General features: G+C 34.9%; 1 long non-coding RNA gene across 1 annotated transcript in view; it reads left to right on the top strand.

Annotated features, from left to right (window-relative positions):
- The window catches only part of LOC132266721 (uncharacterized), a 46176-nt gene extending 25186 nt beyond the window's left edge, over positions 1 to 20990 (top strand). The window contains exons 13-19 of the long non-coding RNA XR_009468701.1: positions 17607 to 17735; positions 17851 to 17948; positions 18044 to 18154; positions 18926 to 20555; positions 20636 to 20675; positions 20780 to 20851; positions 20925 to 20990. This is a non-coding gene — a long non-coding RNA (uncharacterized LOC132266721). The remainder of the gene's footprint in view (positions 1 to 17606; positions 17736 to 17850; positions 17949 to 18043; positions 18155 to 18925; positions 20556 to 20635; positions 20676 to 20779; positions 20852 to 20924) is intronic.
- Positions 20991 to 21199: the final 209 nt, after the last annotated feature.

Raw genomic sequence — 21199 nt, 5'->3', positions numbered from 1 at the left:
CCTAATTAGCAGTGGTGGATGAAACTTATCTTTGTTCTCCTGATATAGCCTCGCCAGAGTGACCTTCAGCGGAGTGATCAGCTCTTCCTCCCTGGACCTCTTTTCTGCCTTCCAGGAGGTCTGACGCTGCGGCTGAGCCTGCTTCTGCCTAATCTTTGCCTTGGACTTTTCCTCGATCGACACGAGCGATGCTGTCCGAGCATTGGCTGCCTCCTCTTCTTCTAGGCGCACAAAGCCGTCGGCTCTTTCATTGAGTTCATCCATAGTCGTCGGCGTATTCACTACCAGACTGGTATGGAACGGAGTGCCACGTGTCATGGCTAACTTGAAGGCTTGAACCATTGTAGAAGGGTGGCATTCGATCACCATACTCTTAGTGAGATTAAACCTGGTGAGAAAAGCCTGGAGACGTTCATCTTTGTGCTGTCTCATTGTGAATAGGCTTGAGATGTCCTTTGCTGGAAGCTTGTTCCCATAGTACTGGCTTATGAACCGATCGCACAGGTCTCGGAAGCTACCAATGGAGCTCCTAGGCAAGTTCTTGAACCAGCTGAGCGCCGGTCCAGCTAGGCTTGTAGGGAAACATTTGCACATTAAAGCGTCGTTTTCCGTATTCAGGGCCATCTTCAACTGGATATGGTACACATGATCGATCAGATCGGTTGTTCCGTCAAACAGAATAAATACTGGCATAGCAAACTTCCTTGGATGCGGGGCATTCAGGATCTCGTCAGTGAATGGTGAATCAACTGTTCGAGCCGCGGATCAGAGTGCTTCATTCTCTCTTTGGCGCCCAGTGGTAGCTCTGTGAGCTACGGTTCTGCTCTCCGAACCGCGATGAGTGATTGTAGCCATGGAGGGCCGGTAGGACGGATCGAACGACCGTTCCTCTATGAGCTCTCTTTGCCAAGGCGACGCAACTTGGCGGCGATCAACCTCTATCACCTCCTCTCGGTTGACCCTTTCCCGATGCGGATCGAAGGTCATGGCTTCGTTCTGTCTGATCTGCTCATGTCGCGGATCAACGTGAGTCGATCCTTCGTGATCCTCAACTCGACGAGCATTTGGCGGCAAATCATCCATCCTTCTTTCATCACGGTGGAGAGCTGACTGACTGTTCTCGTCCTGCTCGCCTTGATGCGCGATATTAGATTGAACACCTCCTTTTCCGGCCGGAGGTGGACGCGAAACCGCGGGCATTTGCTGATGTTGCATTCCAGCTTTCAATTCTGCATTCTCTTTTTTAAGAGCCTCGATCAAGTTCATCAACTCCTCAAGCTTTGTTTGCTGGACAACCTCCATCGGATTGGAGCTTTCACCTATCATTATTCCTGAACGGAGTAAAGGCATTAATCTCAAGTTCGCGAGTAGATCCGAGCTTCGCGAGTGGGAATTTTTCAGATCTGGTTTCGAATTCTCCGAATTATGCTCACGGTTGACGAGATCTGAATTGTCCGAATTCTAAATCCGTCAGATCCTGCCACAATCGAACAACTCGTTGTTGCGTAGATCTGAAGCCACTTCTGCCAAAGCTACAGGAACTAAAATTCCTCTAGAGTAGGTCACAATCGCTCAGATCTGGATTCAACTCCCAAAGATCGAGTCTCGATCACCCGAATTGGTCTGAATCCACGCGATATTAATCATTGATCAACCAATCTTCCATGATTCCCACAGACGGCGCCAATTGAAGATACAAGAAATTCCTTCCCTCTTTCTCTCTCTAGAATTCTTGTATTTCAACCAAAAAATATCTCCCCCTTCTTTCCATTACTTCTCCTATTTATAGATATTTACAAATGTTGATGGACTGCTGGATCTAGGCCCGTTCCTCCATAAGTCCTGGTCATCTTTGATGGGCTTATTCGCGTTCGGCCCATATGGCAGTGTCTTTCTATGGGCCTGACCCATCTGTACGGACCGAATGTCGCGTTTGCAAGTCATATCCGGCCCATGTCATCTCGGGCCTCCTCAATCATAAATAAAAGGATAATTATATATGTTGTAACAGGCGACTGCCGCAATACTCACAATCCCTTTAGAGTTCACCATGAGTTTTGTGACAGTCACTTATCGCGCTCAACAAATAACAATGCTCTAAATAAAAAAGAAAAAAAATCTAAATTAAGCTAATAACAATCAATTTAGCTTTCATTCCAACTACTTGAAATTAGCTAATTCAATAAATGAATGGAAGAGACGCTAGGTTGATGGATGAAAATTGTAAAATGTTTTATTGAATGAATTAGAGATCTTACCTAAGTCATACAGAGCGGGAGCGCGAGAGCGTCAAAGTTTAAATTTTTTTAGAGCGGGAGCGCGAGAGCGTCAAAGTTTAAATTTTTTTAGAGCGGGAGCGTCTTGAGAGCGTATATTTTATATATTTTTATATATTTAAATCCATATGGAAATATATTTATAATTATTTATTCAATTAATAATATATGTAATAAATAAGCTAACTTTTCTCACTAATAGATGGGTGATTTATTTGTAATATATTTTTTAGTAGTACATTTTCAAACATGTATAATTTATATATATATATATATATATATATATATATATATATATATATATATATATATGGTAGTTTAGCAAATCCGCACAGTGACATTTAAGTAATTAATGTATATATTGAGTAATAATATAAGTAATAAATGTATATATGGTAATATATATGAAAATCGCGAATTAGAAAAACAAATTTGCAAATTACAAAAATTGAGTTCGCGAATTTTGTACGAATTCGTTCCCAAATCGCATATTGGCGTGCAAAGATTGAGACTAATTATGTGACCTAGGACCTTACATCTCAATTCATCTGAACAGTTAATAGTGTTGTTATTGTAAGTTTCAAATGACCATTAATACAAAACTAAAACCAAAACCAACATTAATTCAATCCTCATTAACTTCACATTCATTTCATTTCCTTCCGGTCTCTCTCTCTCCTTGTTGAAAAACATAGAAAATTGTTGTCGGTTGCATGAAATTCCAGCCTTAGAATTAAAATTTGTGAAATTTGAGAAAAATTTGATTCAATTTTCTTAATTATTTTTTTTCAAATTCCATCGATTCAAATTTCAAGAGTCCAATTTCATGCAAGTATGTAATCAAACACACCCTTAATGATTTCAGGAGTTATGATCATAAAATGTATATATAATATATATACATATATCAGATATGTATGCATAGAATGAGTGAGCAGAAAAACCTAATATATACCAAACGTATAATCCATTCATTAGTCGCGAACCCATTTATTGTTTTGGAGGCCAAGTCCCTAGCCAGCCCAGCAGAGTGTGACTTGTAAAAAATGTACACACAAAAAAATAATAATAATAAAATAAAATACTTAATGCATATTGCACTACTACATCATAAATCATAATCATTTGAATAAAAAAAAAAAGGTGATAATGTATATATAAGAAGAAAGTAAATGTATGGAATTTCTCCCTATAGTTAACTCCAGGTGTACCATTTCGAATAGATCACAATTCATAAATGAGATTATGACTACTCTTTATTCAATTGTTAAGGACATATGATTTCATGTGATCGAGAGATTGTAGCATAGGTGGAAACATTCCTGTTTATTTTAGAAAACTTTTTTTACAGGTTATATTAGACAGATTTATTTATTTATTTATTTTTCATCAATATAATTGATTTTATATTGGCTTCGTATCTCTTATAATAAGATAGGCATAATTATTTATTTACTTTATTATTATTATTATTATTATTTTTGGCCAATGACAAAATTAAATATTTGAGACAAAATAATAGGAGTTACTTTAAGAAGTCTAAGCAAGCCACCTGTTCAGGGAATATTAGCCCATAATTATAAAAGACTAGGGGCGGCAAATTACGATACGACACGATAACAAGATACGAGTTAAAAATGTTTGGATTTGGTATAACCGGGTTTGAATTATAAAAGGATCGACATAATTAACCCGTTTATTTAGCCGTGTCGGATTTGGATTGATGAGTTTAACCCGTGTAATTCGTTTATGACTCATTTAACTCAACATGTTATAGTCGTGAATATGACCTATATAATATGTTCCCTGTTTAAACTCAATTACTATGGATAGTTAAGTCATTTCACCACAAACCTTATCCATGCCTTGCTATTTTTCTTTTTATTTTGAATATTTGGGTTAATTATGACAATTTTTTTAATATTATTTAGTATTTGATTAAATGTCTCGTTTTGATAAACAGGTCATTAAACGGGTTAACACGTTTACCTGTTTAATAAATGGGTTGGGTTAGTATTAAAAATTCTTGACACGATTATTAAATGGGTTGTTTACCTAATTAGTATAATACATAACACCCATGAATACAAATTGCCACCCCTAGTCAAAGGACCAAGAGTTAAGGAAATTAATTAGCAACAAGTGCTAATAGTTTGAAATTTATATAAATTTTAAGTACTCCTGAAACTTGTGAATTATGAATCAATCTGATCTTAGCATAAGTCTTATACTATTATTATTCAAAATTCATCAAAGATTGTAGTCAGTGATACTTGTTCTTCCTTTTAATTGAGGTTTGAAGGTTTTTTTTGGGTAAGTGGTTTGAACTCCCCTTAAAAAAAAAAATAGTTGTGTTAAATTCTTGTAAATATATATTATCGAAAAGCTATATATATATATATATAAAGAAATTATAAAGCAACTCTCACACGAGCAATGATGGAGTCAGAATTTTTTTCCCGGGGGCACATTGTACACTAGAATATTTACATAATAATGTGTATATATATATATATATAAAGAAAAATATAGGCGAATATATATAGAGAATTTAATATTTTTAGAATGAAATAAATTAATAATTACATTTATAAAATATAATGAAACAATTTAAGAAAAAAATATTAAAGAACATATATAGTTTACAAGGTGAGGAGAAATTTCAGGGGAATTCGGGTATGGTTAACGTAAAGGAATTAAACCTCTACCTAATTTTATTAAATTTGTAGGAGAGTCCGTTCATAGGTAGAGTTCAATTAAAATCCAAGTAGATAATATTAAATGGGTTTTATAATTTTTTATTATTATTTTAATTTGAGGATGGGTAATTTAACCAGGGAACAATTTTGGAAATTATTATTTATTAGCAAAAACAAAAAATCAAAAGAAAATTAATGTTGTATGAGCATTCTTTTTTGAGCCCATAAATTAATTTGACAAGGATCTTTTCCATGCTGACCTCTCTTACACATAATCTAGCTAGTGGGTGAGATTGCATCATTGTTAATTGGTCTCATTTATCAATTCAATTTCATTCATTAAATTCTATGCAGGAAAGGTCCAACGCTGATGATGATCCTTGTCTGAATTAGAATAGAAATGTAACTGACTTTTCACATTTTTCAATAAACTGTTTTAATTTAATGATTAAATAAAAAAAATTCATGCCTATCAACTCTAAAAAAAAACATATTTATAAATAATATAACGAACAGTACGTCATTACGGGGCAGAGAGATATTGCCGATCAAGATTATAAGGGAAGTAGGGGATTAGAGGTATTGCCGATCAAGAACCCTAACCCCAACCCTAAATCCCATTCTTCTTGTGCATGATGGCGCCCGCTGTGACAGTTCCACCTTACAATTCCTATGACGACTACTTTGTAACTGTTTCTGCTGTCCACCATGTTCATGATCAGAAACAATTCTCTGAAGATTTGTACATGAAAGTCATCGTCCTAGTTCGTTACTTGTCATCAGATAAAAGCATAAAACGCAATTTCGAGGGCCACCGCACATTCAAAATTTTCAAGTGTCCAGTACACATTAACTTTGGATGATGGCAAGTCTCCTTCATGGGAAGTTTTTTCATTAGACAGACTTCATTGGATTGAAGAGCATGACAATGGTCTTTGTTGTCCCAAGACGACTACATTGGAGGGCGGGGCTGATATGATCCAACATATTTTGGATTATGTTCGTTGTTGCACGAATGCAGCTCCTCCTAATTTTACCCCACCACAGCCCGTGGGAGCGGAGGTGACAATCGAGAAATCGGTAACTCTACCGCACCATGAATTCGAGGCACGGATCAATTGGGCTGACAATCAGAAGGAAGTTGACGCTGTTAATTTTGAGAAGGAATATAGGGAAGTCATCACCTGACGGCCTTTAAGAGAGTTAGAAGATCTATCCTTGAAAATTAGAAACCAAGCCACAAAGAAGATGAACCTGTTCATTCCAGCAGCGGGATCATCAATTGAGGCATTAGAGAAGGTGACATACGAGGGTGGTGGTGGTGGTGGTGGCGGTGAAAATCATGAGTTTTGTACAATTTGCATGGAAGAGTTGTTGATTGGCTCACGGGTCACTCGTATGTCATGCTCCCATCTGTATCATGAAGACTGCACTCTAAGTTGGCTGGAAAAGAATCACAGCTGCCCTAATTGTCGCTTCAAGTTAGTTTCTCTGCTTGATGTATTCCTCATCATTGACATTTAATTCTAAATTTTAAGATTACTTAATTCCTAAGTACCTAGTGATCGATTCATTTATCTTTGAATTATTTTTGTTTTATCTAGAGAGAGTCGAATTGCAAAGTTGAATTATTTAGTTTTTTTTTTTTTTTTTTTTTTTTTTTTTTAAATGATAAGGAAGCTCTATTACGTTACAAACACATCATCACAGATTTTATGCAAGGCTACAAGACTTATTTTGCCAGATTTAATTATTATACACTACAATTTGTGTGGAATACATGATGCAAGCCCACACACGCACTAGTCAAAACTGCTACCATCTAGAGCATGTATGTGTACTAAGAGCATTTTCAATGGTCTCTTTAGAATTAGGCTTTCCGAATTTGTCACATAAGCATTTTTCAATAGTCACGTTGGTGGGAGTGAGAGTGGAGGTGACAATCGATAAATTGGTAACTCTACCGCACCATGAATTTGAGGCATGGATCACTTTGGCTGATGATCAAAAGGAAGTCAACGGTGTTAATTTTGAGAAGGAATATAGGGATATTGTCACCGGACTTCCTTCAAGGAAGTTAGATCGAACATCCATCCTTGAAAATTAGAAACTTAGCTACGAAGATGAACTTCTCCGGTTCAACTGCGAGATCAACAATGGCGGCATTAGAGAAGGTGACATTCAAGGGTGGTGATGGTGATGGTTCCGATCATGATCATGATCATGATTTTCGTACGAGTTGCCCGGACGAGTTGTTGATTGGCTCACAGCTCACTCATATGCCATGCTCCCATCTCTTCCATGAAGATTGCATTTTAAGTTGGCTGAAAAGAATAACAGGTGCCATAATTGTCGCTTCAAGTTGTTCTCTATAGTTGATAAACTCCTTCTTTATGTTCAATTCTAAATTTGGAGTTCTCTTTAAATTATTAATATTTTTTAGGGTAAAGTACATAAAACCCACCCTCGATTTGTACTCTTTTTCAGTAAATCATTCGTTTAATTTTTTATCAAAGAACCCCCTCGACTTGTAACTCTTTCCAATAAATCCCTTTTGTCTAATTTTTTTACCAAAGAACCCCCCTCAACTATCTGAGGGGGTAAAAGAGTTGATATTTGAACCAAAATACCCTTTTATTTAAATGTTAATTTTTTCGAATTTTAAAAATTCATATCTCACAAATCGTACATCTAAATGTTGGAAATATAAGATTTGTTTAATAAAACTTCATAACTAGAGAGAAATAGACCATCTAAAAATTTACTGCAACAATCTTATTTTATTTTATTTTTTTATAAAATATTCTGGTTATTTACAAGAAATTTTTTAAAATTATTCATTTTCATATGGACCATAACATATAAAAAAATTAACCCCAATAGAGACCGAATATTCATTTTTATTTATTTTAAAATGGTAAGTCTATAAAAAGAACTAAAAATACTTTGACACAAAATAAAATATCTCACGAAATCGATCTCTATTGGGGTTAAATTTTTTATATATTCAGCTCCGTATATAAATGAATAATTCTGAAAATTTTCTTACAAATATCTCTGAGTATTTTATTTTTAAAAAATAAAAGAAGATTGTTGGAGTAGATTTTTAGATTGCCTATTTCTCTCTGGTTATGAAGGTTTGTCGTAGAAATCTGATATTTCTAGAATCCTTATTTCATAAGCTTTCTGTGCATATATTATTTACAATTTTTAAATGTACGATTTGTGAGATATGAATTTTTGAAATTCAGGAGAATTAATATTTAAATAAAAGGGCATTTTGGTCTAAATATCAACTATTTTACCCCTTTCAGATAGTTAAGGGGGTTCTTTGGTAAAAAAATTAAACAAGGGAGATTTATTGGAAACAGTCGAGGGGGGTTCTTTGGTAAAAAAATAGACAAAAGGGTTTACTAGAAAATGTTACAAGTCGAGGGAAATTTTCTATACTTTGCTCTATTTTTTATTCTAGAAGAACATCAAATTGAAACCACAGCATAGCAATGTCGGATTATTATTATAATTATTTTTATTATAATAGCTTTATCATAACGGCTTGCACAATGCTTTAATATAATCTAACTGATTTTTGGAATGTATTCCATGTGTATTGCTTAATTATGACTTTGTTCTAATTGCTTGTTACTTTTTATCTTTCAACTCGCTAGATTTCAATAATTTCATAATGGTTGGATCGAGTGGCTGTATGAATTGTGTCAACTATAAGGGGACTTAGGCAGTTAGGTGGTTGCTATGACCCTAATAGAAAAAGAGGGCCTTATATTTTTCTTAATGTATTAATTATGTTTCCTTTAGCATATTAATTACCAAATAAATACAACTTCTATTATAGTTATTGGTCCGAAAAAAAGAGTGCCAAATTTTTCTTAATTATGTTTCCTTTAATATATTAATTACCATATAAATACAACTTCTATTATATTGATGGGTGACCAAAAAAAAAAAAAAAATGCAAATTTTTCTTTATGTATTAATTACTTTATTTTAAGAGTAATGATATTTGCACCGATTTGTTGCAATAAATTACCTAACCGAATGTTTATCATTTGTTATTTATGCACAATACATGTATCACATTTGTTGTTGTGAATTGCTTAGACCTATTTATTTTAATTGGTCTATTTATGCATAAATAAAGAAGTGGCACCCTTCACTTACCTGTATTGTGCATAAATAACTAATCAGAAACATTCGGTTAGGTAATACATTACAACAAATCGGTGCAAGTATCATTATTCTTATTTTAATGAAAATGCTAGTTGGACCATTTGATTGCCATATTAATTTGTCTTTTTGTGCCATGTAGATTCTGCCTAACAAATCGGTCTAAACTTTCTGTCTAAATATCATGACTCTTCTTTTAAAAAAAAAAAAAAAAAAAAAATTATTTCTATCATTACGACTTCTTATAATTTTAAAATTCTCTTGCATATCAATAATTATTTAACATTATATTTGTTTTGGACTCTCACATATCAATGGCCTACAAAATAAAATCATTATCTCTGTTTACATGTTAATAATTATTCAACATTATATTTATTTTAAACTCTCTCACACATCAATTGCCTACAAAATAAAATCATTATCTCTTGCACTCTCTTAAACATCAACTGCCTACAAAATAAAACAATATCTCTATTTTCACCCTTATAAAAGCCCTGGTCCTGATAGCTTTAACTCAAGTTTCTTCAAGCATGCTTGGCTAATCATTGGGGAAGATATCACTACTGCAATTAGGGATTTTTTTATCTCTGGGAGAATGCTATCTAATGTTAATTGTTCATACATTGCTTTTGTACCTGAAGTGCCTAATCCCCCTACAGTTAGTGACTTTAGACCAATTTCTTGTTGTAACCTTATTTACAAATGCATTTATAAGCTCATTGCAATTAAGCTAAGTGTTGTGCTCCCCACTCTTATTAACCCTTCACAAAATTCTTTTATCAAGAATAGGCAGATTACAGATAATATTCTGCTTGCACATGAGCTCTTAAATGGTTACCATAGGGCTTCACACTCACCATGTTGTGCACTCAAAATTGATCTTTAAAAAGCTTTTGATTCTTTGCACTGGCAATTCATTTTAGACACACTATACTTCTTTGGTTTTCTTGATCAGTTTATACACTAGATAAAACAATGTATTACCACTCCTTCATACTCCATCTCACTGAATAGAGAGTTGTTTGGATTCTTCAAGGGCAAAAGGGGAATTAGGCAGGAGATCCATTATCACCCTTGTTGTTTGTTCTGGCAATGGAAGTCCTTTCACAGGCAATCAGTAATTCAATTTCACTGAATTCTGGTTTTAAGTACCACTGGAGATGTAGGAAGTTAGGTATTACTCATATAGCATTTGTTGATGATATACTATTATTCTCACATGATAGTCTTCCCTCTGTTACAGTTTTCTTTACAGCCTTAAACAAGTTTCTAAATGCATTTAGTCTTTCTATTAATTGTTCTAAAAGTCAAGTGTTCTTGCTGGGGTTGATTCACACACCAAATCAAATACCACTTCATTGTTACAATTTGATGTTGGAGTACTACCAATTAAATACCCAGGCCTCCCACTTTCATCATCAGCTATAAATTCCATAGATTGCCAAACCTTGGTGCAAAGAATCACATCCAGAATAGGTAGGTGGACTTCAAGGTTTCTTTCATATGCAGGGAGAGCAGTCCTGATTAAATCCATACACTTTTCCATACAAGCTTATTGGACACAAGCTTTCATTTTTCCTATGAATTAAGGTCATTGAGCAGATTAACCAGATATATAATTAAAAGTTTTTACAGGTTAGGTGTGGAGATCAGAAAGGGAGGTGCTAAAATGACATGATCAGCTATTTGTAGAGCTAAAATCAGTGGTGGTCTTGGGTTTCCTTGTTTAAAGATGACGAACAGAATATCTGGCCTCGAGCACATTTGGAAATTTTGTATCAAATGCAAAGAGTGTTTGGACTCTCGAACCTTCTTCACTGAGCTTTGGGTTTTGGAGAAGACTTCTTGTGATACTCCCCAATTTCGAAACATAGGTTGATCAAACCACTTCTATGGCCCAGATGCACATGTGCACCATACTCTCATGTGCCGCGATGCACCATATCAATCCACATAAGAATAACTAATCTAATGGCCTTGATTGGTGTGTGCACCATCTTTCCATGCACACGCCTACACCGAATCCAACGCCCCTTAGGACGCGCCGAAGAACAAAAGCCTTCCAGTGTATGCAAATAGTTTATAATATAGTAATATTTAACAATTATAAAACAATTTCTAAAAATTACAGAAAAATATAAAACAGATCCAGAAAAATATAGAAATTCCTAAAAAATTCTATAAACCCTAAATATTAACCTTCTTGGGTCATAAATTAAGCATAACAATTGATTTTTAATATATAAAACCTATATATAAAATTAAAATCCAACAATTCCAAAAAAAATAAAATAATAAATCATGTTTTTAATACTCCGATTTAATCATAATTTAATCAAATAAAATTAACTTAATGCTTTTGATTAAATCCGTTCTAACCACGATTTAATTAATAAATTAAATCTAAAGCCTTGATACTCAAGGTGAAATCCTTATGAGTTCTAAGAAGAAAAATAAAGAAAACTAGCTCGAAGACTTCGAAACGAAACCGATGTTTTAAGTTTTGATTGTCTCTTCTAATTTCGACGTCTTCTTTCTCTGATCCAACCTCCTCTTTGTCAGCCTTCTCCTCTTCTCTCTTTCTTATTTTTCTAACGTGTAAACCCTTTTAACCCGAAAGCCTTATATGTATATTTATACACATTAAATCCAATTCCTATTCCTAGTATGATTACTAAATAAAATAAATAATAATTATAATTAAATAATATATATATATACCTTCCATCATTAGTTAATTAAGTCATATATACCTATATATAGATATAACACTTATTAATTAATTATATTTAATTATATATATATATATATATATATATATATTTATAATTATACAAAAATGATCATTTAAATAATCACATAACTATGGGCCTTTATTAATTAACCCAACAAAGCTTTATCTAAGCCCAAGACCACATCATTTGGTCCATCTTCCCTTAAGCCCAAATTCAATTAATTTAAATAAATTAAATAATTAAATAAACATTTAAATTAAAATAACTAATTAAATAAAACACATAAACAAAACAAGAAATTACAACTAAGACACACCATACCAATAAAATCAACACGTCAACCATTCAATCAACAATCAAGCACACACACAAACAATCATCATATAAAATCAAGAAATATAAATCAAACAAAACAATTAATCTAAGCACTCAATAAAACAAATCATTTAAGAATAAAATAAACACAATTAATTCCTATTAAATCAAACAAATTATTTTAATTAAATAAAAATAATTAATTCCAATTAATAATACCTTAAAATATAGGGGTATTACACTTCTCAAGTTAAGGGACATGGCTAGGGGACTTGTTAAACACAGGGTTGGGAATGGAAGGAACACAAGCTTATGGTTAGATTATTGGCTACCTAATGGTCCTATATCATCACAGCTTGGCCTTTCTGACAGTGAAACTTCATAGTTGGATTTTCAAGTTAAGGTTGATAGTCTAATTGCTAATTCTCAATGGACAATCCTAAGTTGGTTACAGCAGAATCCATTCTTCCAGTCACAAACATTCCTATCTCAGCTTCAATGCCTCTCACCCCCAAATGCAACCACTGATTTGATCCAATGGTTACCAAATGCTCCAATGCATTACTCTCACAAGCTCACAATGGAGTATTATTCACCTCATCTTTGTTATTTGCTTGGCATCAACTTATCTGGTTTAAAAATCACAATCCAAAGCATGGACATAGTACGTGATTGGCACTCAATGAGAGACTGTATACACTGGATTGCAATGGAATGAGAAAAAAATATTACACCAATGCTTGCTATTTATGCCTAGCTGAGTGGGAATCCTTGGATCATTTATTCTTCAAATGCAAATATAGTAGTACAATTTGGGAGTTCATTCAACATGCTGTAGGTTTCTACATCAAGCCTAATAGTTGGAGAGAGTTCATTGATTGGTGTTCTAATACTTGGACTCGTAGCCACTGGCTCATTCACAAATTGCTCTTCTCTGCATCTGTTTACTTCATTAGGCAAGAAAGGAATGTAAGAGCATTCAGAAACAGGTCCTCTCCCTCTTACCTCATTATCAGAATGATAAAGAACTGCATAAGAGCTAGACTAGCTTCAGTTAAGCCAAGTGTGGAGCAGATATGAGGAATATCAGTTCAATGGTGGAATTGCAGGAGTTATTTGTCAAAGGCTGCTCATTTGCTAATGGCCAAGCCTTGGTACTGATTTAAGTCTGGAGTAGTGCTATTACAACCAGCTTGTTATGATTGGGATAGTTAGTACTGCAGTATGTATTTTGATGATGTAAGTTTATTTGGTTGATGTATATTTGTTATGATACCATGACAAGCAATTGTTTGTTTTGTTTACTTCAGTTGGTGCCTTTGGAGAATGTTCCTCAGGTCTCATTTGTCCAATTTTGGACATTGTAAATATTTTCTTCTTTTATAAAAGCTTACCCATTCAACTAAAAAAAAAAAAAAAAATCCTTTTAGCCTTGTCTTTAAAAATTCAAATTTAATAATAGAAGTACTTATTATTTTGTAACTCTTGCTAAAACATATTAGTACTCTCTAAGAAAACTGGACAACGACAACTTTATTAATGAATTGTTAACTAATCTCTTTTCTATTTATTTTTCTCACATCATTTGTACAAGAAAAAAAATTATTAAATTTAACTTTATATTACTATTTGGCCCCCAATTGAAATTTTTTGGCTTCGCCCTGATCAACATTGTCCAAAGTAGTGATGAGATCTTACCAACAATGGAAGTAGTAATCATAGCATGTGACTCCCCGGGAGATGTTAATTCCATCCCAAAGATAGGGATGGAGTTCGAGTAAGAAGGGAAAGCATGGGAATTTTACACCGCGGGTTATTTGTGTGCAACAAGGAGGGTTATGAGGCGAAAGACAAGTATGTGGTGCAATACTGAATTGATAAGTGTCCTTATATTTAAAATAATAAAAAATAAATAATTTGATAGCTATTTAAGGTAAACCCAAATGAATGCGAATCAAATTTTAATTCTCTCTCCTCTCATATAGTCTACTTTAGATGTACAAAACTAAATAAAAAGTATACTTTTGTTGGTTATATATAAGTCTATTTTAGATGTACAAAACTAAATAAAAATTAATTCTACAATACTAAACTTGGTTAGAATTGATTCGGATTCATTTGGGTTTACCCCATATAGCTAAAAATTATTTATTTTTTATTATTTTAAATGTAAGGACATTTGTCAGTTTAGTATTGCGCCACATGCATGGTGAGTATAAGTTTCTTAATCACCGGTGAGTAGCCAAGTATTGTCCGGGATCATATTATACAAAAACATTGAGGTGAACCTAGGACCAGTTGCGGTGCATTGATGCAAATTATTTTGCTAGTTTTGTCATTAAACCTATTAGCATTGTCCTTACTTGCCTACTCCCCGATGAGTAGATCATTCTTACTGAATGCTGATGTGTTTCAATTACAAATAGACACTATTTGTATTTATAAAATCAGAAAAATAATAAATAAGAATAATAATTTTTTCTTTTAAAATAAATTCGGTCACTTCTCTATTTTCTTATTTATACCTTGCTTGATTTTGTAATTGCAGACTATGTGTTTATTTTTTAAACCTTCCTTATTTTTTATACTCACAGGTGAGTAGATACTTTATTCCCTAAAATAATAGTGTTACGAAATTTCAAACAAAATATTTTTTAATTTTATTCTATTGCTATTTTTAAGTCTCTAAAAACATTAAGGTGTAACAAATTAAAAATTATCAGGAGAAAAAAATAAAAATATCAATCCTTCTCATTTCCTCTCCTTCCAAATTTGGTGTGACCATTGACCGCACCTACTATCAAAATTAGTGTTTTTGTAAACCAATTGCAATGCTGTCAACATTTTTTTTTTTTTTTTTTCCCAAGAAATATTGTATGTATGCATAAGAATGTACACGGCCAGTTTGGCCAAGAAGCCCAACAACAGGCGGCCCAAAGATTATGCAACAGCAGCAGGTCCAAGTCCATGAACACAATAGTGAACCCAAAAACACCGAGAACCCAAACCCCAACTAGAACGGTTACTCCTAGTAATCAAGCATAGAAACAACCGTTGAAAACTGCTTAATAGCATTTAGCAATGGATGTCAATTCTCATTCCAGTGATCAAGAGAAGATGGTGATGGCATTGATCACCCACACAATCAGTCCGGAGGTCGCGGTGGTGGCCGGAGAGGAGCAGCAATCAAGCTCCATTCCCTTGCAAGAGCAGAGATAGGTTCTTTCTTCGAATTCTTGAGTGATCCTGCAATGATGATCCTGCAATGGAGTTCGCAACAAGCTTCAGCATCTTTGATTGCGATGAAGGTAGGTTCTTGTAAAGTCTGTTGTTCCTTTATTGCTATATAGTGTAGATCATTACTGTAAGAGCCAGATTACAGAGCATGATTCTAGGGTTTCTATTAACCCAATGCTGACTAGCCCAAATGACAAATGGGGCCAATTCTCACTTCCTGTGTAACATATGCATCTATCTTGTATGAATCTCCATATTGGCCCAGTGAAATCAGAATCAAAGAATAGGTGAGAGTGTGATTCCGGTTTGGAAGAGCACAGGAGACATAATTTGGGCTCAATTTTTGACATGATCTTTCTATCCAAGGTTGGCAATCGATTCTGTATAGCAATCCAAAGTATCATCTTTTGCCTTGGTAAGGGATTGTTCCATACCAGGTGTGACCAGTGAGCAACTAAGGGTTCAGGAGAGAGTGCACATAGGGTATGTTTGAGTGAGTAATCTCCAGTAGGAACTGCACTCCAAATGATTTTGTCTGGTGTTGAAATGACTGGAGGTGGAAGCAATGAGAGCTCAGGGATGATAGAAGTTAACTGATGTGGAAATACTCAATTTGTGTGTTGGATGTAGGAGCATACTTTAGTGGTGAGTGTGTAACCCATTGCACGTATGGTACTTTCACTAAATTGATCAGTCAAAGGACCACCATTGAGCCAGTAATCAGTCCAGAAATACGTGTTCTCATCATTCATCACCTTGTGTTTTATCATCTTCCTATCAAGAGGCCTCAGCTGTAAAATTTCCTCCAACTCGATGGGCACACTTGTGGAATTTTCTTTGTCCAGAAATTGCAGTCATTGAAGAGGTATGACCTGCACCATAATACCCAAATTCTCTGACTACTACCTGTTTTAAGACTCCAAATGTGACTCATAATGGCAGCCTTGTTGGCTGTCTCCAAGTTTGGTAACTCTAACCCACCTTCAGCTTTAGATTTACAAACTGACCCCATCCAACTCTAGCTCCAGATTTCATCATCTCAGGTCCAGACCATAAGAATCCCCTCAGTAAGGTGTTGATCTCATCAATTACCTTCTTTGGGAGAATGAAAATATTGGACCAATACATCTCTGTGGAAATTAATACTGATTTAATAAGTACCAATCTGCCTGCATATGAGAGACTTTTAGATGCCCAGTGGTTCTCTATAATTTTATTCAATTTTTGTCTTGCTTGATTTCTTTACAGGTCTCTATCCACCTATAGAACAGATAGTTGAATAGTGCAGCAAATTTCACTTGCTTGACAGAATGCTGGCAAAGCTATTTGCTCGCAAGCACAAGGTATGCTTTAGAGTTTATTGATTATTTATTTATTATTATTCTATTAACCTTCTGTTATATTCTCAATCAGGTTCTAAACTTCTGCCGGTGGACTAAGTTTAGATATTCTTGATTACAACTTTAGTGAAAAGGGATTTTAGGTTTGTAGAATTGATGGTAGTGTGAAATTGTCTGAAAGAAAAAGACCGGCAAGGACTACCTCTTAACATTTGATATTGCTCCAAGTCATTTTTATAGATTAATTTACAAATTTTGGAGATTTGGCTTACAGAAAATTGCTGTTTTCTAAGTGAATTGTTTTATTTTTTTTAACATTTTATAAAATTTGTCAGAATCTAAACTCTTCAGTTTGGTTAGCCTCACTGGGCTGATCATTGAGGTGACACTGTTTATCTTATTTTTCTGACAATCAGTACACTGTTTATTATCTTTGGAATTCTATTACTTGTTTTTTCCAGTTAGGTCATGATTCACTGTCTCTCTGTATGGATTCTATATGTGTGTCTGAGTGTGCATATGTGTCAGGCTGCACACATGTTCAAATTTTTTTTTTTTTTTTCCCTGTTTCTCATAGTCCCACACAATGTAATTTTGACATATCCTCCATAAGCCTACAATCCTGCACCCATGCCATGAATATGTTTAGTCTCCTTGTTGCTGCCTCTTGTCCTTTCCTTTAGAATAAATTTCTCTCCATGCATTTGATTATATCGTTTACTTTGATCACTCAGATTCAGTTGCCAAAGAAGAAAAAAGAGCATTTGATGAACCATCTTCTGTTTTAGTGACAACCTGTTATTTTTGGTCAAACAGGTCAAGGAGTTCAATGATTCGAATAGCAAATTACATAATATTTCTCCTCAGCACCTGGGCTGGTGGGCTTGGTATCAATCTAACTGCTGGTGATACGGTGATACCTGCATTTTATATGATAGTGACTGGGTACCTTCCTCAAACCATCATTTTTTCCATTTCTTGAGCTTGTTTTGGTATTTTTGGCCTTTTTCATTAGATGCACTTGACATTTTTGGTTTATCATATTTCATTTGCATCCCAGAATCCCCAAATGGATTTACAAGCAGTGGATCAGTGTCACAGAAATGGTCAAACAAAGCCATTCATGTTTACAGGCTGGCAACAGCTCAATCTGTAGAGGTACCTTTGTGGTTGGCTTTTTTCTTTTGTTTTATATAATGCAGTTTGCTATTCTTCTTGTAATGGGAAGAAACTGAGGAAGTATATGATATCAGGGTTGAATTCTGAAAAGAGCTTTCAGTAAGTTAAAGCTTGAGCATGTCGTGATTGGGAAAGGGCAGTTTCAGCGAGAAAGAACCACGTCTAAAAGTACAGATCTTACAGAGGTTTGTGATATCTATTTTGATATCTTCAACCATGTGATGTACTGTTCTATTGGCTCTCAATTGCCATATTGTAGTTCTCTGTTGGACAATGGGTTTATTAGAAAGCCTGGTTGATATAAGCTTTCCCAACGATGCATAATGTATCTTTCTATCCCTTCAACAGACGAATCAACACTTGTTGATACGATTAAGTCGTCCTGCTCCAAGTTTTTTCCAAAATTTTCAACTCATTCAAAAATCTAAATTTTTTTCTGCTATATTATTAAATCTAGTCTCTGTGTTCTTAAATTATTTCTTGGACTGTTTACGATTTGAAAAGCTTAATATGTAGACAGGCTAGGGTTGTGGCTTGGCTCAGGGTTCTTACAATTTTGGTTGGGTCAACAAGAAATTAATAGGCATTGGTCCAGGTTGACTCGACCTTGTTGTTAGGGGGCCAATTCCAGATCAATGCATGTTGTCCGAATATTTCACCACATATATATATATATATATATATATATATATGCATGTTTTAACTCTCATTTAATACTTTATGTTTCATTATACTCCTTTTTTATGCCAAAGAGATTTTGCTATTATTTCCATATTTTGTAAACCATGATTTTAGATTTATTAGACTACAATCAATAGTATGGAAGGATGTCGATGTTATAGAACTTGAGCTTTCAGTTTCCTTGCAATGCTCCATGTGTGGTTTTTTGAGTGATCAACTGTTTTAATAACAAAGTTCCTAGAAACTTTTTCATTAATGGAGCTGTGTTATTTCAGGAGGGCCTTCTGGCACTGCTCCGAGATGAAGAAGATCCTGAAGACAAGATGATACAAACGGAAATCTCTGATGAAGAAACCACAGTGATCTGCTTGGTTTTACACCAAATGAAGAGGGAGAACCAGACACGCCTTGATGGGCCTGGTTGGGTGGTGGTGATGCCAACTGCTTGTGGAGGCATGCTCTCCAATCTCAACAGCTGACAAACTGTTTTGGTGTCATGCGGGATTTGGTTAGGAGTCGGGCAGGATTTTTCAGAGTGGCGAACACTGTAAATCTGCGTCGTCATTTTGGATGTGACATATTTCTTAGGTTGCTAGAATATGCAGAGAGTCTTGGAGTTAAATATATTTAGGTCATTATTCATGTGCTTGAACTAAATTGAGTTCTCCAAAGTGAGCCAAAACCATGGAAGATTTAACCCTTCCTCGTGATTGTAGATTATACTTGTTCAATGAGAGGAAAGGATGGAGGAATGTGGAGAATTTTTTGGTTCACCTTAACTTCACCTCCTATTTTTTATAAATCATTAAAACCATGGTCAATTTGAAGGGAATAATAGTTGATTTAGGTACCAACTTCACACACTCACATAAATTGAATTCGAAAACTGTCAAATTAGGTCCTTAAATCATTAATACTCCAGTACATTCCTATTCTAGAGATACCCATTCCTCTGAAGCAAAAAGATACAACATGATCAACTAAGCCTGAGATGAAAATACCGTGTGTTTTTGTCTTTGTAGCAAACTAGCTTGTGAAGACTAGCTTCTCCAGATGCAGAAATAACACCACTTCTACCACTTTGAGGTTGATTTATCATTGATGCAGAAACAACTCCTACACCACTACTAGTCTACTACTGCCACCGGAGCACGCCCTCCGTCGAACAGTATGCCTTATGACCTGCAGTTCAGTAGAGGTCCAAGAACCAGATGGATGAGAATGGCCACTGAAGCCAGTAATATAGCGCCTCCTTGTTAATTAACACACCTAAAGGAAACACATATTGGCACACACACGAGACACATTGACAAGAAATGACTTCCAAGCCCATACAATCAGATGAGGAAATCAGAAGCCCTGTATTCAACTTAGTATTAAACCCATTGATCAATTATCCACCAGAATACTCAAATGTTTCTTGGGTGATAAATTTTATTATATTAATTCTTATGCTTTTTTTGGTTTTCACCACCAAACTGAGAAAGTAAAGAAATTAAAACCCCTCACAGATAAATTTTCATATAAATGGAGAAAAAAGAAAAAGACAAAAGAAAAATTGATGTTGCTTGGAAATCTGAAGCAGTGACCAATTATACCCCGACCCATAGTATCATTTCCATTTTAGAGTTGTAGTCTATCTATAGAGGTTCAATTTATGACCCAAAAAAAATTCTCAAAATGAAAACGTGGATGTTGCTCTATTCCCGCCAACGCAACTGAATCACGTTGCTTATTCCCACTTCGTTCTCTCTTCACTCTCTCTCTATATATTGCAATCTCTCTCATCACTCTCTCTCTGTTCATTTTCTCAATCTCTCTCTGTTCACTCCGTTCAACAATGGCAGATCAGTTTTCAGGTGGTAAAAGGGTTGTGCGGAAATGGATGATTAATAAAGTTGAAAGGTTAATCTCTCCCTCTTCTCTCTCATATTGATCTGTTTACTTGACGATCGGTTCACTTTCATGATCTCGTTCATTTGCAGGGCTTCGGAATCGGCAAGCGAAATCAATCCCGAACAGAAGGTTGAGCCGAATTTTAGGCGTATTGTGTTTTTGACTTACTTTCTCTGTCTAGATCGTTCCTTAGGCCTATTGAATTTTTGCTCTCTCGTACTTTCTCTCTCTAGAACGTCGAAAAGGAAGCAACTATGGAGAAGCCGCCGGTGGTTGAGCAAAAGATCGAGAACATCACGCTGAAGGTGACGAATAGGCTATTGAGTTTTTGCGCTAATGATCGATAATCAATCTCTCACTCCTACTTTCTCTCTCTAGAACGTCGGAAACGAAGCAACTCTGGAGAAGCCGCCGGTCGTTGAGCAGAAGATTGAGAACATCACGCTTAAGGTGACAATTCTCTTGAATTTAGGCTATTGAGTTTTTGCGGTGAATCAATCTCTCACTTCTGCTTTCTCTCTCTAGAAAGTTAGAAACAAAGCAACTTTGGAGAAGCCGCCGGTCGTTGAGCAGAAGATTGAGAGAATCACGCTTAAGGTGACAATTCTCTTGAATTTAGGCTATTGAGTTTTTGCGGTGAATCAATCTCTCAT

This window comes from Cornus florida, unplaced genomic scaffold (genome assembly GCF_030987335.1).
Source record: "Cornus florida cultivar Cherokee Brave unplaced genomic scaffold, ASM3098733v1 CherokeeBrave_3.0.0_Hap2_Chr07, whole genome shotgun sequence".
NCBI lineage: Eukaryota > Viridiplantae > Streptophyta > Magnoliopsida > Cornales > Cornaceae > Cornus > Cornus florida.
Note: the sequence above shows the minus strand (reverse complement) of the source record. Positions and strands in the feature narration are given on the sequence as shown.